Genomic DNA, 15,112 nt, shown 5'->3' on the forward strand with positions numbered 1-15,112 from the left:
CAGGGAGGGGCTGATGTGTGATTTTTTTCCAACTACATTAGCCAGTTGAGGAATTTTAAAATATAATCTATAACAACAGATAGAGAAATTATAATTAAATTAAGATACTGAAGAGTACAGAGAGTTAATTTATAGATCATTATCGGCTCTAGAGGGGTGTGGAGTACATAGCATTGCCCCTAATTATTAAACCATAAGGGCCGGTATTCTTTGAACAGCAGAGTGTAGGTTTATTCAGAATTAAGATAATATAATAGTCAAATAAATAATTTAGGATATCTTTTCTATGACCTGACAAATTGGCTTCCTGTACTAAAAAGTTCAAGTAGTTTGTACATAACCAGTAAAACCAAATTGTTTCATTTCAGGTATATTTTTTATTAAGCTGCCTGTCAAAGGGACATACTAATAGATTTACCCCCATCCTTTCAGGCATTTAATATGGTGTAGAGATCTTTGCAATTCAATGCTTTAATGAGTGACATTGAGCTCAAAGTAATCAGAAACAAGATTTAAATGGGGTTTTTGTGTATGTGTGACAGTCAGTGCAAGTTCTATTTACTTGCCTATCTCATAAATCCTTAGGAGTCTTATCTTGCTTCTCACTTAAACATATAGAATGTGAGAGAGAGAGAAATAAACAAAAAAAAGAAGGGTTCATTCATTCCTTAGTATTTAATTTATATGCTTCTAGGATAAGATTTTAGAATCAGCTTATTGGTTGTTTTTTCTGCATTTACTATAAATGCTGCAGACTGTTAATTATAATAGTTCATGTATATACTCTTGAAACAAACTGAATGACTTGGTTATGCGGATTCTTTTCTAGTTAACCTCTGTAATGTTAAACAGAAATGTTGTTTGTGGTATGCAAATAGTTACCCTACTTAGATAACATAGGTAGATTTTAAGAGTTTGTTTTTAACTAGTTCGTTGCAAGTGCTGGCATGGAGCAATATATATAATCCATGCTTTGTTGATTGCTTCTAGCAGTTTTTGCTTTCTTTAAACGTCTGTCGGTTTTTTAAGTGGAAACAGTATTTAAGAACTTTTAGAGTATTATTGACCAAATGCTGTCGATAGAGGCTATGTTAATGGCAGGGTGTACATTAATGATAGAGGATGTTACGCAGATGATGGATCTTTGCATGGGGGGTCAGGCCAGTGCAATTTTTAGGCACACTGCACACGAGGGTTCCACATTTCATTCAGTTGGACCTACAATTTGGCAAGCGATGCATATTTTATACCCTGATCACAAAGATATGAACAGGGTAATTGCACACAAATTTAAAGTAAGCATGGATATTTATGGATTTATAAAACAGTTTGAAGAAAATTGGGAGAAAGAGACAGGTGAGCCAGTGTTTGCACCAGGGATGATAGCAGTTGCTTTTCAGATGCTGAAAACTACTCTGCCTAAAAATGTACAAAATAGATTAGATGCAGTTGTTGGTTTAGAAAATCATGCATGGGCCGAGATTGTATCCCATATCATTCATTATTGCAGATTAGCCGAAGATGAGCACAATAAACAGGAGAAAGAGTTATTGCAGATGCAGAAGAAGGTTATGAAAATGCAAATTAAAGAGGAGCAGGCAAAAGAAAGGGAACGCAATCGGAAAGACACAGTGACGGAGTCAGCTCCAATAAATGGGGCTGGGAAAATAGATAGGTCGCAAGTCCAATGTTGGACTTGTGGACGGTTTGGGCATTTTCATCGTGAATGCAGAAAAGGCATAGTAAGTCGGGAAAGGGTTAGAGTAGCTGGTCAAATGACAAGGAAGAAGAAAGTTTGGGGGTGCGCGAGGTCGTGGTAAACAAGGAGGTGGATGGCAGCCTTGGACATCACAGCAGCTACAATTTTGGGAACCTGAGCCTGTGCCAGGAGGGGGATTTGAAAGTCAAGATTGACTATCCCAGTATATTTTCTTTCACATTTCCAAAGAGTAAAAGGGGGGATCCTTGCTTTCCAACTTATTTCAAGGTATGGAATTCCTTATGAGAGAATGCTGGCAAGTTGTAGAAAAGAATATAGCATGTAGTTTAAGGAGAGAGAAAGAGGTAATAGATTGAATACTGGGAAATTAAGGTCCTAATATGATAGGTGAAATAGGTCTAGGACTACCGAAAAAGCTTGTATTAAGATTTCTATTGGTTCAATATACTGCTGTTCGCTTACTTTTTAGTCTTAAAACCTATGATCATGTAAGTCCTTTTTATGCCAAATTATACTGGCTGCTTTTGGGGCCAGAGTATTTTTTTTAAATTCAGGTGTGTTTGATATAAAGCCCTTTTTGGACTACTACCCTCTTATTTGGTATCATATCTGAAATTGTTTAATTAAAAAAAACAAAAAAAAAAACCCATACCAGGAATTCGAACATACATCAGAAATACAGTGAGAGTAGTTTATTCATGTAAATGGAAAGTTTACTTTTCTCTTTTAGAAATTAATGAATTTGCAATTTAAAAGTTGTGATATTTCATGTCTTTAATTGTGAATGGAAAGTTTATTACAGAAACAAGTGGGTAAGTGATTATAATGTCACTGAACTGTCCCCAGATTTGGAATGTGTTCTGAGATAACTACAGATACGGTAAGCTATTTTTTAATCATGTTATTACAAAAATTAATATATTCCTCATCTAGTGAGCACAAATTAAAATTTGGATATTACTTATATTTTGGTAATTTGATGGAAGCACAAATTATTGATTCATAAAGAAAAATACTGGCTTCGTATTAACGTTATGCCATTGGAGTCTGAGTATCAGACAGCAATATGTGCCAGCTGTATTACCTAGAATTACTATGACTCCATTTTAAAAGTACCCCTGGAGAATGGATGCCCCTTGCCTTTTGGTCATTTGGAAATTGTATTTATGTGGGTTTTGTCTCTGATTATATTGTAGATGGTAGAAGCTGAGGACTGCAGCTTGCAATAGGCGGACAGAGGACCTATCTAGACTGCATACATGAAATCTGTGGACAGTCATATTTCTCTGACCTTTTATGACAATCTAAAGGACACATACCTACTTTTAAAGCTTCACAAGACAGCAAGATAATAACTGTGGCTAACTACTGATTTTGATCGTGTTCATTCCTATGGTTGAGAATTAGGAATCAGAGAGACTGTTACAAATCTACTGTCAGAAAAGTTTGCACAAGTTACCAGCCAGTCCACACCTTCCTTTACATTTTTATTATTTTTATATTGTCACTTGTTTTCATATGTTCTATGATGACTTATTGTCCAGAGGTTTCACTTTGTTTAGGTGTTAATGTTAGCTATGTAATTTATCTGGATTTCTACATTTTTCTCTTAGGTGTGCAACTGTTGTGTTTTTCCTTTTTTAATTTAGCAAACCTGTACTACGGTTTAGAAACACTTGGGTTATGATCACTTTTTTACTAAAAAATACACCTACACCATGCAAGATATTTATAGTAGCACTGCAAATCTTAAATGGATCCTCTCCATTTATTGCCATTATACCTTAATTTACCTTTTTTGAATTATACTTCTGAAATATAATTATGCTTTATTGCATAATCTAATAGGCCCATTATGATATCTTGTTAGTTTTTTCTCTGAAAAGAACTGTTTTTTTATCTCGTATTTTTCTGTACTGTGACACTTGTAGTAGGTTATAGGCCTGTCCATGGGGCAGTGCTTTACATTTTTATTATTTTGTTGACACATCATAAGTTCTTTTAACGATTCAATTTTAATTTGAGAACTTGGCTCTTGCACCACACTCAGAGAAGACCAAATCTGTCTTGTGTGTCTTTATTGTTTGTATCACCTTCACATGAGTTTACTGTACATATTATGCATATATTTGGGCGTTTTAGGGTTTAAACTGGGCATTTCTTCTTCATCTTAATGCATTTAATTATAAGTTACTATGCCCAGCACTTCTGGGCATAGGGAAAGTAATCTTGAGGTTCTCTTATTTTAGGGACATTTAGGGATTTTGTTGATATGCCTCACATATCTACTAGGGAATGCTAATTAATCCCAGACCACTCAGTATGGCTTAGGAAGATAGGGACTCACATTTTTTAATTATAATATATGTACCTTATTATTAATTATTGAATATGTGATAGATATGTGTGTGTGGCGTGTTTGGGGCCCCAGACTGTGTATGAGAATGTGTTTGATTATGTGTGTGAATTGTGGGTGTGTCTTTACATTTGAAATATGCATATAAAAAATAAAAAAACAAAACATTACTACCAACACTTTTGGTTTTGACAACTCTAGAGGCACTATATGGACATGGTTAAGTTAGCGCTAGGGACCTGTTACAATGGGTTTTTTCCCCCCTCTCAGAATCCTTTCTGAATTACCTCTTACCCAACCAAAGAGAAACACTCCTCTTATTTCTGAACAGTTCAGTATAAGACAATTATCCACACTTATTGAAATTATGGGTAATGAAATACCAACAGTTACTCAATCTCTTTCATTAAAGTTACAACACACACGTACTGTAGCCCTTCAAAATGGGATGGCACTTGACTATCTCCTTGCGACCCAAGGGGGGGGTACATGTGCCCTCATTGAACAGGAGTGTTGTCCTTATATTCCTGATTCTTTCTTTGACCAGCAAGCACATATAACATTTTTGGACAAGGCATTGCAGACCTGGGAACTATTTTGTGTTGATAATAAAGGCTGGGTTTAATTGGTTAACTGCATGGATGCCTAATATATCATGGGTTAAAGGCCTATTGGGTATTTTACTTGGCCTAGCATTTGTTTTTCTGGTTGTGTGTTGTAGTTTGTCCTGTTTAATTGGCAACAGAAGAACATGTTTGCAGAGACTGACTCCCAACCTTATGCCCACCACAACCCCAGAGTGGATCACAGTAAGACCACTGAAGCCCCAGGCAGTGTTCCCTCTAAGCGGGCGGGTGTTGTGAGCAAACTTTTTTCACTGTGAGCTAAAAATATCGGGCGCCAGCAAGTTATGAGCCAAATAAATATGTTGCTTTCTACCACAGAACTTCCTTACGTTTGTATGGAATCTATCCCCTTTCAACTTTAGAGAGTGCCCTCTCGTTCTCCCTGCCTTAGCTACTAAGTCTATTCCCTTCAGTACTTTGAATGTTTCTATCATGTCCCCTCTCAATCTCCTCTGCTCAAGGGAGAAGAGGCCCAGTTTCTCTAATCTTTCGCTGTACGGCAACTCCTCCAGCCCCTTAACCATTTTAGTTGCTCTTCTCTGGATCCTTTCGAGTAGTACCGTGTCCTTCTTAAAGTACTAGTCCTGGACGCAGTACTCCAGGTGAGGGCGTACCATGGCCCGGTACAGCAGCATGATAACCTTCTCTGTCTCTTCAGTCCAGCATCTGCCCCTTCCATTCACTGTCTGTCTTTCCCTGCCATCTCTCCTCCTGCCCCTCCCCCACCCCCCAATTTGGTCTAGCATCCATCATCTTCCTTCTGTTCCCCTCATGGTCTGGCATCTCTATCCTTCCCTCCCCCCTGTGGTTTTTAGCATATCTCTCTTCTCATTTCCTCCACTCAGATCTGATCATTCTCTGCTCTCTCTTCCCTTTTCTTCTCTGGTCTTCCTTCTCTATTTTCTGCCTCCATCTAAATTAAATTCTTTCTTACTATTTAGTCCCGTTTCCCTCTTTTCACTGTGTCTACACACAGCTTGTCACCCCTTTCCCTCACCCCTCCATTATCTTACTATTTTCTTCCCCCTTTATTTATCTCCTCCTTCCATCCAGTATGTGTTCTTTCCCCACTTCCATTCAGCATCTGCTCTCCCTTCTCAACTGACATCCATCTGCCTTCTGCTCTCTCTCCCTTCTTCTCACTTCCATCATCTGTCCCCTTCTCTCTCTCTCTCATCTCCTCCATTCCATCATCTGCCCCTTCTCTCTCTCTCTCTCTCTCCCCCCCCCCAACTTCCATCATCTGCCCCCCTTCCCCTCACCTTTGTGGGTCACTTTCTTTCCCCTGAGGGTGGCTCATGTCACAGGGGAAGCTTTGGCCGAGCAGAACCGCTTGATTGACAGTGGAACTTACTTGATTGATGTCGATGCTGGGGCCCGTTGCCGTTTGAAGGAAAAAAAAAAAGGTGGAAAAAAGGAACCTGTAAAGGCGAGAGGAAGGGAAACCTCCAGGACAGCTGCTTTTTGCCCTCCTTCAGCGGCCCAAGAGTTCAGACCAGCAGCGGCAGCTCTGTATGCTTTTAACTTCGGCACAGAGCTGCCCCTAATCAATAGTTTAGCGCGGTTTCATGAGGCAGCCTCGGGGCCTTTGATAGCCGGCCCGCTTCGATGATGCGATGTGGGCCGGCCTAGCAAAGGCCCCGAGGCTGCCTTATGAAACCGCGCTAAACTATTGATTAGGGGCAGCTCTGTGCCGAAGTTAAAAGCATACATAGCTGCCGCTGCTGGTCTGGAGGTGCGGAGACAAGGCAGGAGGCAAACGCGGTGGAAGGCAGGAGTCCCGGCGAAGGCAGGAGTCCCGGCACAGCGACTGCAACAGGAAGTTGCAAGTCAGCTGACGCCGGCCTTTCGTTGCGGCGGGGACCGAATCCTTCGCGGACCGGCAAGATTTTGTTTGCGGACCGGCGGTTGAAGAACTGTGCTCTACACTGTGTGCGCTGTGACGAGAAACTTGTGCGCTGCGAGATAATATTTTGAGCGCCAGCGCACCCCAGCGCAGCTTAGCGGGAACACAGGCCCCAGGTATGAATCCTGCTTTGAGAAGTCAAGCAAGGATCCAAAGGGGAGACTGATGAGGCTCTTTTGAACCTGGGCGTGGCAGCCTATTAAAAATGGACAGCTATGTGGTAGAATGGGCAAGCATGAAAAATAAAATAGCCATCATTTTCCTTCCATTGCTCTGGATTTACTAGTCAGGGTTTTGGTTATAAGATAAGGACCTATCCAAGGGCAAAGGAGGAGGGTTTAAATGGCTAGATAAAATTACAATTGGAGAAGCCAGAACACAAACCAGATAAAACAAACAGGGGATAATATATTGACCTAAATATGTGTTTTGTGCTGAGGTCACTGGAAACAGGAGTAGGCCTTCTCTCATGTAACAAGAATTAATATATAAGCTCTGTTGAAGACCAGAGAAGATACACACAGGCTGTAGCTTAGTTTTATGAAATCCCATTGTTTCAATGTGTGTCCAGTCTCCAGAGACCTGCAGGAGAGATAAGGGTTGGCTTTTGACCTGGTTGCTATAGAGATGAACTTTTCTTCTTACTACAGAGATTACATTCCAGGGGAGGGGGTTTCTCTCTCCTTTTTTGCAGGGTAAAGTTAGAAATGCTAATTGGATATACAAAATGATGAATTAAACTTTAGTAAACTAATAACATAGGGACTTTCATATTTAAGGGTTCAGATTGAAAACAATTACCTCTAACAATTGTACTGGAGGAGTCATATAGGAAAAAGTAGGGTCTGTGGGAGTGGATTGGCCACTCCCCTTTTCTTTCACTGAGACACGGGATTTTCAGTGCATGCTCTTAAATGACTCAGTAATATGGGATCAGTAGTAACTCTTAAAGAGAAATGATTTAAAGCTGTGTGAATGGATAATTTTTCCTCTGTAAGTATATTGTAATATTTTTTCCTGGTTTCTTCTGTACTTTTCTTTATTAGATAAGCTAGTATTAAAATGTAACTTTTAAGAATCTGTGTGTGAGGGGGATGGACACTCCTCCAATATGCACACAAGCGCCTTATATGGTATAAAGAATTCATGACCAATTAGATGTAGACAGTAAAATGTCATCATGTATTAGGTATATTTAAGTGAACATAGCAGAACAGAATTTTGAGGGCGTTATGTCAGGGAAGTTGCATTTACACTCTGACTTGTAATGTTCCTCCATTGTACAAATGAATGCCTTGAAACAGGACTGTCTGTTGAATTTTAATAAAACAAGATTTTATCTGGAACATTTGTACAATTATCATCATTTCAGTGCACCTATGGGCAGGGTAGAACCAAAACTCTGCTCAGATTTGCTTACTTTCTCACCTGAGAAATCAAGTATGCTTTGGGTAAGATCTTCTAGGCACCTTCCTTTAAAGGCCTAGTAGGTAGTATATTTTTCTGGCTTTTGTGCAGTCAATCCTGTTTAATTGGCATTAAGAGAATATACTTGCACAGACTCACACTGATCCATAAGATGGGCAGTACCCATAGTAGCTTCCCTGAGAGTCAGAGATAAGACCATGAGCGCCCTAGGTATGAATATCACGTGTGTAAACTTACGTGTTATTCAAGAGGGGATTGAGGTGGAGTGGCGCTCATGGGCTGTAAGGGGCGCTAATGGAATGGATAGTGTGCAGGACATGGTGCAGTATTTTACAGACTTTTTTGTACAAAAATGCCGGCTTTTCGTATGATTCTGGGTAACTCTAGTTAGATACAAGCATATGTGTTAGTTAAAGCCATGCCCAATAGAAGCGTACAAAAAGTTGGTGAATAAAAATCTGAATATGAATGTAGCCAAGGCCAGGAAAACACACTACAGATTAATATTAAGGAAAAGCATAATAATATTCTCTGTATGTATTTTGCTAATAAGCCAGACCATAGAGGAAATCAGGTAATGTGTAACATACTTCTGGAGGTATTAAGAACTCCATCTTGATTTAGTGATTCCATTTTGTTTTAATGACTCCATTTTGTGTTCTGTCTTTCTGTCTTCTATGTTCTCTCTGAGTCTTCCCGCCTTGAGCCTCGTGGTTCTAATTAATATCAGACCTCTCAGTCTGGCTTGTGGAAGATATAGGGTTTCATATTTTTGAATACAGATAGTTCTATGTATTAAATATGAATGAAATATATTGTGTGGATCTATGGATGGAAGGGGCCCCGAATATGTGTGATATGTGGTATGAATGATATGTGAGAGAATGATTTGTACTTAATTTCAAATATTTTATATATTTTAAACCTGAAGAAACTTTAAGGAGAAATCCTAAGAGGCAACATCTGTAAATAGAGCCAGAAACACTGTACCAGTCTTTGAGAGTCAGAGTAGGAAAGGTCAGCTAGTTTGACCTCCAGCATAGGAGGGAGGGGGAGTAGGCCTCCTCCTTCTGTGCTGACAGGGACACGAATTTATCAGCAGTTGTTTTGGATTTAAAGTGTTCTTTGAGTATGTTATAATGGTTTATGCATATTTAGAAAGTAATATAAACAAAAATATGATTTATGAAACTTTATTTCGATGTCAAAAAGAATGTTTTTGTTCAAACTTAAAGACAGCCTCTGTCGGCCGACTGGCTGACAAGTAATGATGTCATGCTGGTCTGAAAATATATATTGGTGAACAGCTATTATAGGATTGGGATTTTTTGCCAGAAATGCCAGCGTTTGGTGTCTGTAAAGACCTCTGATGACGCAAATAATCTTTTGATGGTTGTTATGGAAATAAATAAAATACATTTTTTAATACATTTTGCATCATGTGCCATCATTCATGTATACTTTACACACCTATGAGCAAACCTGGCTGCTCAATTGGCACTCCAGATGGGACTGTCGCTTTAAAGCGCGCTTGTGTCAGATTACCCTGCTTAGGAGCCCAGGAACAGGCAGGCTTGATGCCAGGACACAAGCTTGGCCAGCAGCCGCAGGACAGCCTCCGAGAAGCAGAGATTCCAACTTTTTTAAAATCTTTATTCATTTTTGAAACTTATAAGTGTTTCAGCAAATAAAAACATTTTTAACTTAGATACAACACTTAATATTCTGCAATAATCAAATTTAGAAGTTATCTCCCCCCCTCCCCCCTATTCCATAACAATGTTTGAACACAGGAAAACATATAATAATTCCCATCCCCATATTCCTTACAATTATCAAAGACCAAAATCTTCCCCTCCCCATCCCCAACCTTGGACATGCATAATTAAAGGGAAAAAAAGTATTTATTCATTACAATAATTTGTTAAAGGATCTCAAACATCCTGACATTTTCTTAAATACCCCTGCTGTGTAGCTATTACCCTTTCCATTTTATATCTAATATAATAAAATGCTAGGCCGCGCATGCGCACTCGAAAGCCGTGTTCCCTGATCCGTCGCGGCCATGAGAGTGCGCATGCGCGTTTACACGCATCAGGCTTACCACCGCTGCCGCCAGCCGAGGTCTGCGCATCGGGCTTATGCTCAAGCTGCCGCCACGACTCCTCTCTCCAATCACACCAGGCAGGGATCGTGAGAGGAACTGTGGCGGTGGCTTTGAACTTAAAAATGAAGTTACACAGCTGGGGAGAAGCCGCGAGGCTGCGGCGGCCTTCCTCACCCGCCTCTCACGGTGCGGCTGAGCGCTGGCGGTCGGCGAAACCCTAATGCTGACACTGAATCCAGCGGGCCCAGGATGGACTTGCTCCAGCTCGCACCACCTTCAAAATTACGGACCCACACGACTCCCTGCTCGCGCAGACCTTCATCAACGAAAACGGCACTACCATTTGAAGTTTATTTTTAAAGTTGCTGCGGCTCCTCTCATGAGCCACACTTGCGTTGGAGAAAGCTTCCGACGCAGGCAGCGATCATGAGAGGAGCCGCCGCAGCAACTTTAAACTTTAAAAATAAACTTCAAATGGTAGTGTCGTTTTCCCATTTCCAGCTGTGCCTTTGCTTTCTCCCTAGCCTCCAGTGCCCTACCGGTCTGTACCTTTGTATTTATCCTTTACAGTGCGCTTTTTAATACTTGAGGCAGCAAAACAGCCATGCAGGTGGTGCCTGAGCAACAAGCCTGAATAAATAGGGAGCCGATGCAGAAGCTATGTGGAGGGAGACAGTAGAAAGGGGAGAGGTAAGTGGTATATGCTGAGAGGGAGACCAAGGCAGGAACTGAGGAACATCCAAAAGCAATTGTCTGACTGGTATAAGGAAAAGAAAGAAGGGAAGAGATGGAAAAAGACCAAAAAATTAGCTATAGGGGCCTCTACAGACGGTGAAAAAAAGAGTAGGGATGTGAATTAATTAGATTCAGTTCATTTAGACAACTTAAAATGAAGTGGGGGGAGAGAAATGCTGCTGCATAGGGGGCAGGGAGAGAGACAGATAGACATATTCTAGCACCGTTAATGTAACGGGCTTGCTTTGGGGAGGGGTTAGGGAGACAGAAGGGGGCCACAGAGAGACAGTCAGGCAGATAAATACAGGTAGGCAGGGGGCCAGGGAGAAAGACAGAGAGACATACAGAAAGAAAGACAGAGGGCCAGGGAGAGAGACAGACATAAAGAAAGACAAACGGACAGGGGGCCAGAGAGACAGATAGAATAAACACAGATAGACAGTATGCAAGGAGAGAGACACAAAGAAAAAAAAAGACAGACAGCCAGCGGCCAACCCAGACAAACACTAGCCAAGGAGAGAGAGAGAGAGAAAGAATGACAGACGGGGCCAGAGAGACAGACAGAAAGAAAGACAAACAGACAGACATCTATTCTAGCACCCGTTAATTTAACGGGCTTAAAGACTAATATATGACATAAAGAATTCCACCAGAAACTATAATTCAATCTATTCCAATTCTTCCAATTATTTGTAATCTGTTGTAAGTAGAAGTTTATTATTTTTAGAAGATATTTGGCTCTTAGCTCTCATTGACATGCCAAATAGTACAGTATCATATGATAATGCCACCGGATTTTCTAATAAACAATTAATTTTACCCCATATTGATTTCCAAAAAGCCATAATCAATGGGCAATAGAATAACAATGATCTAAAGTCCCTGCTTCGAGATGACAATGCCAACATCTATTAGATTTAGAGCTATCCAACTTTTGTAAACGAACTGGGGTCCAGAATGCTCTATGTAATAGAAACAAACAAGTTTGTCTCATAGATGCAGACACTGTACATCTCATCCTCCAAGTCCAAATTTGTGGCCATTGAGATGCAGTAATTTGATGCTTAATCTCAATGCTCCAAATGTCCCTAAGACCAGTTTTTGGTTTCTTATTTATAAATCCAGATATCAATTTGTACCACAAAAAATAGATAGGACCTGCAAAGGGACCTGGACAAGCTGGAAGACTGGGCAAACAAATGGCAAATGAGCTTTAACGTGGAAAAATGCAAGGTCATGCATATAGGGAAAAAGAACCCGTTGTTCAACTACAAATTGGGGGGGGCAATGTTGGGAGACAGCAGTCTTGAGAGAGACTTGGGTGTGCTGGTGGATGCATCACTGAAGCCATCTGCACAGTGCGCAGCAGCCTCGAAAAAAGCCAACAGAATGCTGGGCATCATAAAGAGGGGCATAACAACCAGGACGCAGGAAGTCATCATGCCATTGTATCGAGCGATGGTGCGTCCACATCTGGAATACTGTGTTCAATATTGGTCGCCGTACCTCAAGAAGGACATGGCGGTACTTGAGAGAGTCCAAAGGAGAGCAACGAAGCTGGTAAGAGGGCTGGAACACTGCCCATACGCCGAGAGGTTGGATAGGCTGGGGCTCTTCTCTCTGGAAAAAAGGAGGCTCAGGGGAGATATGATAGAGACCTTCAAGATCATGAGGGACATAGAGAGGGTGGATAGGGACAGATTCTTCAGGCTGAAGGGGTCAACAGGCACGAGGGGGCATTCAGAGAAACTGAAGGGAGATAGGTTCAGAACAAATGCAAGGAAGTTTTTTTTCACCCAAAGGGTCGTGGACACTTGGAATGCGCTACCGGAGGAAGTGATCAGGCAGAGTACGGTACAAGGATTCAAACAGGGATTGGACGGATTCCTGAGGGATAGGGGGATCGTGGGATACTGAGAGAGGTGCTGAGATGTAACACAGGTATAGAAAGCTAACCAGGGGTCGCGGCCTGCTCTGGTCGTGCATGTGCAAGACCGGAGGGTTAGGACTTCGATGGGAAGATAGAACTCAATGGGAAACCAAGGTGGCAAGGGGGCCCCTTCTGGTGACTCAGACAGGCCGTGACCTGTTCGGGCCGCCGCGGGAGCGGACTGCCGGGCAGGATGGACCTATGGTCTGACCCGGCGGAGGCACTGCTTATGTTCTTATGTTCTTAGGTCAAATAGATGCTGGCATTGTCATGTTGAAATTGGGACATTAGATCATCTTTTATTCTATTGTCCATTCATCTTAACATTCTGGAAATCAATCTGGCCCCAAATAAATAGGATGTTAGAAAATCCGGTAGCCTTGACATATGATACCATATTATTTGGAACAACTATGAGAGCAAAAAGTCAAATATCATCAAGTAATAACAAACTTCTTTTTATTTTAACTGGAATAGCAATACAACAAATCACATTCAATTGGAAAAAACATGACAGATTAAATTATACATTCTGGTGGAATTCTGTATGTCATATATACAAAATGGAGCTCACTATAGCAACACAAAAAGGACATGTAGATAAATTTCAAAAAATATGGAGACCATTAACTGAATATTGTAAAGAATGATTAATTTTCCCATGTATAGAATTTGATTAGAAGAAAAAGAGATCATATCTCTAAATATTATATAATATATTAATACTAGATTTATAATATGAAATATGGATAAAATAACATTTAAAAATTTTATTCATGTATTACTGAATAGAAGGGAGGGGGGAGGGGATGGGATATTATTATATTAACTAAGAATTATATAAATTTATTTTTCTGAAATATTAGTATGAATTTATATTGTTGATGTAACATATGAAAATGAATAAAGATTTCTCATTCAATATTGATAGGGAGGGAGAGAGGGAGGGGAGATTATTATATTCAATAATAATTATATTAATTTAGATTTCTTACATAATATTATAACTTTATAAAATATTGATTTTCTAAAGAAATTTTAAATTTGATATTAATATGTAAGTTAATCAAGTGTGATTATTCAAGTTTATAATGAATTTATTTGAAACACTTGTTGTAACATAAGAAAATGAATAAAGATTTATGAAGTTTGTGATTTTGGAAATAGCATCTACTTTAAAACTCCAGCCTGTTTTTAAAAATAAAATATTTAATGTGGTACTACGGTAATGGGAAATGTGATTTCTGATGGCCCCAGATGTATATGAAAAACTGTCTAATTGAAAATATCTTTCCTGGTGATAACTAATATCATTCTTCCTTATGGCTGAAAATGCATCTGCTCAATAAAACATGTTAGCCGCTAAAAAAAAAAAAAATTTGTACCACTGAGCAGCCTGGTGTCCCGGGAAATCTACCTGAAAGCACAAGAATGGCAAACTATACTGATTACTAAGATTTTTCCATTCAGGGAGCCCTACCTGAATGGCCTGCTTCAACTGCAACCACCTATAATTTTGTGATTTGCTAAAACCAAATTTATGTTGCAACTGTGAAAAATCAAGCAGCTTACCATTAGAGATAACATCATCCAAAATACATATACCTGCCATTATCCAATACTTCCAGATGACCTTAAATCCGCCAATTTGAATCTTGGAGTTCAGCCATATAGTCTGAGTCATTGATTTATGTATTGGAATAGGTGTTAAATTATTCACATAATGTAAGGTTTTCCATGTATCTACTAATATTCTGTTTTCTTTATATAACCTAGGCATTTTGATACTGAGAACGTGGCTTAATCGTAGGGGAGACATGAGTTGCCATTCCAACCACAACCAATCTGGGAGCTTTTCTATGAGCTCTGGGAGGATCCAATACATACCCTGACACATAATATAGGATTGATGATACCTATAAAAATTAGGAAAATTTACCCCTCCCTCCGTAATTGGCTTTTGTAAAGATACTAAAGCAATTCTTGCAATTTTACCCAGCCAAATAAATTTTATAAGAATGCTATTTAATTTTTTATAAAAAGATCCCGGGAAAAAAACCTGGCAACATACCCATTTGATAACAAACCACAGGCAAAATCATCATTTTAATAGTTTGAACTCTCCCCCACCAAGACAGATGTAATGGGTTCCAATGCTCACACATTTCTGTTACCTTCTGCAATAAAAATTTTTCATTTACCTTCATTGTTTCTTCCAGCGTATTTTTTTATCCAAATATTTTATTCCCTCCTCCTTCCAGAGAAAGGGGAATAATTCAAATAAACCTTTTGTACAATCTACAT

Source organism: Geotrypetes seraphini, chromosome 6, assembly GCF_902459505.1.
Source record: "Geotrypetes seraphini chromosome 6, aGeoSer1.1, whole genome shotgun sequence".
In the NCBI taxonomy this organism is placed as follows: domain Eukaryota; kingdom Metazoa; phylum Chordata; class Amphibia; order Gymnophiona; family Dermophiidae; genus Geotrypetes; species Geotrypetes seraphini.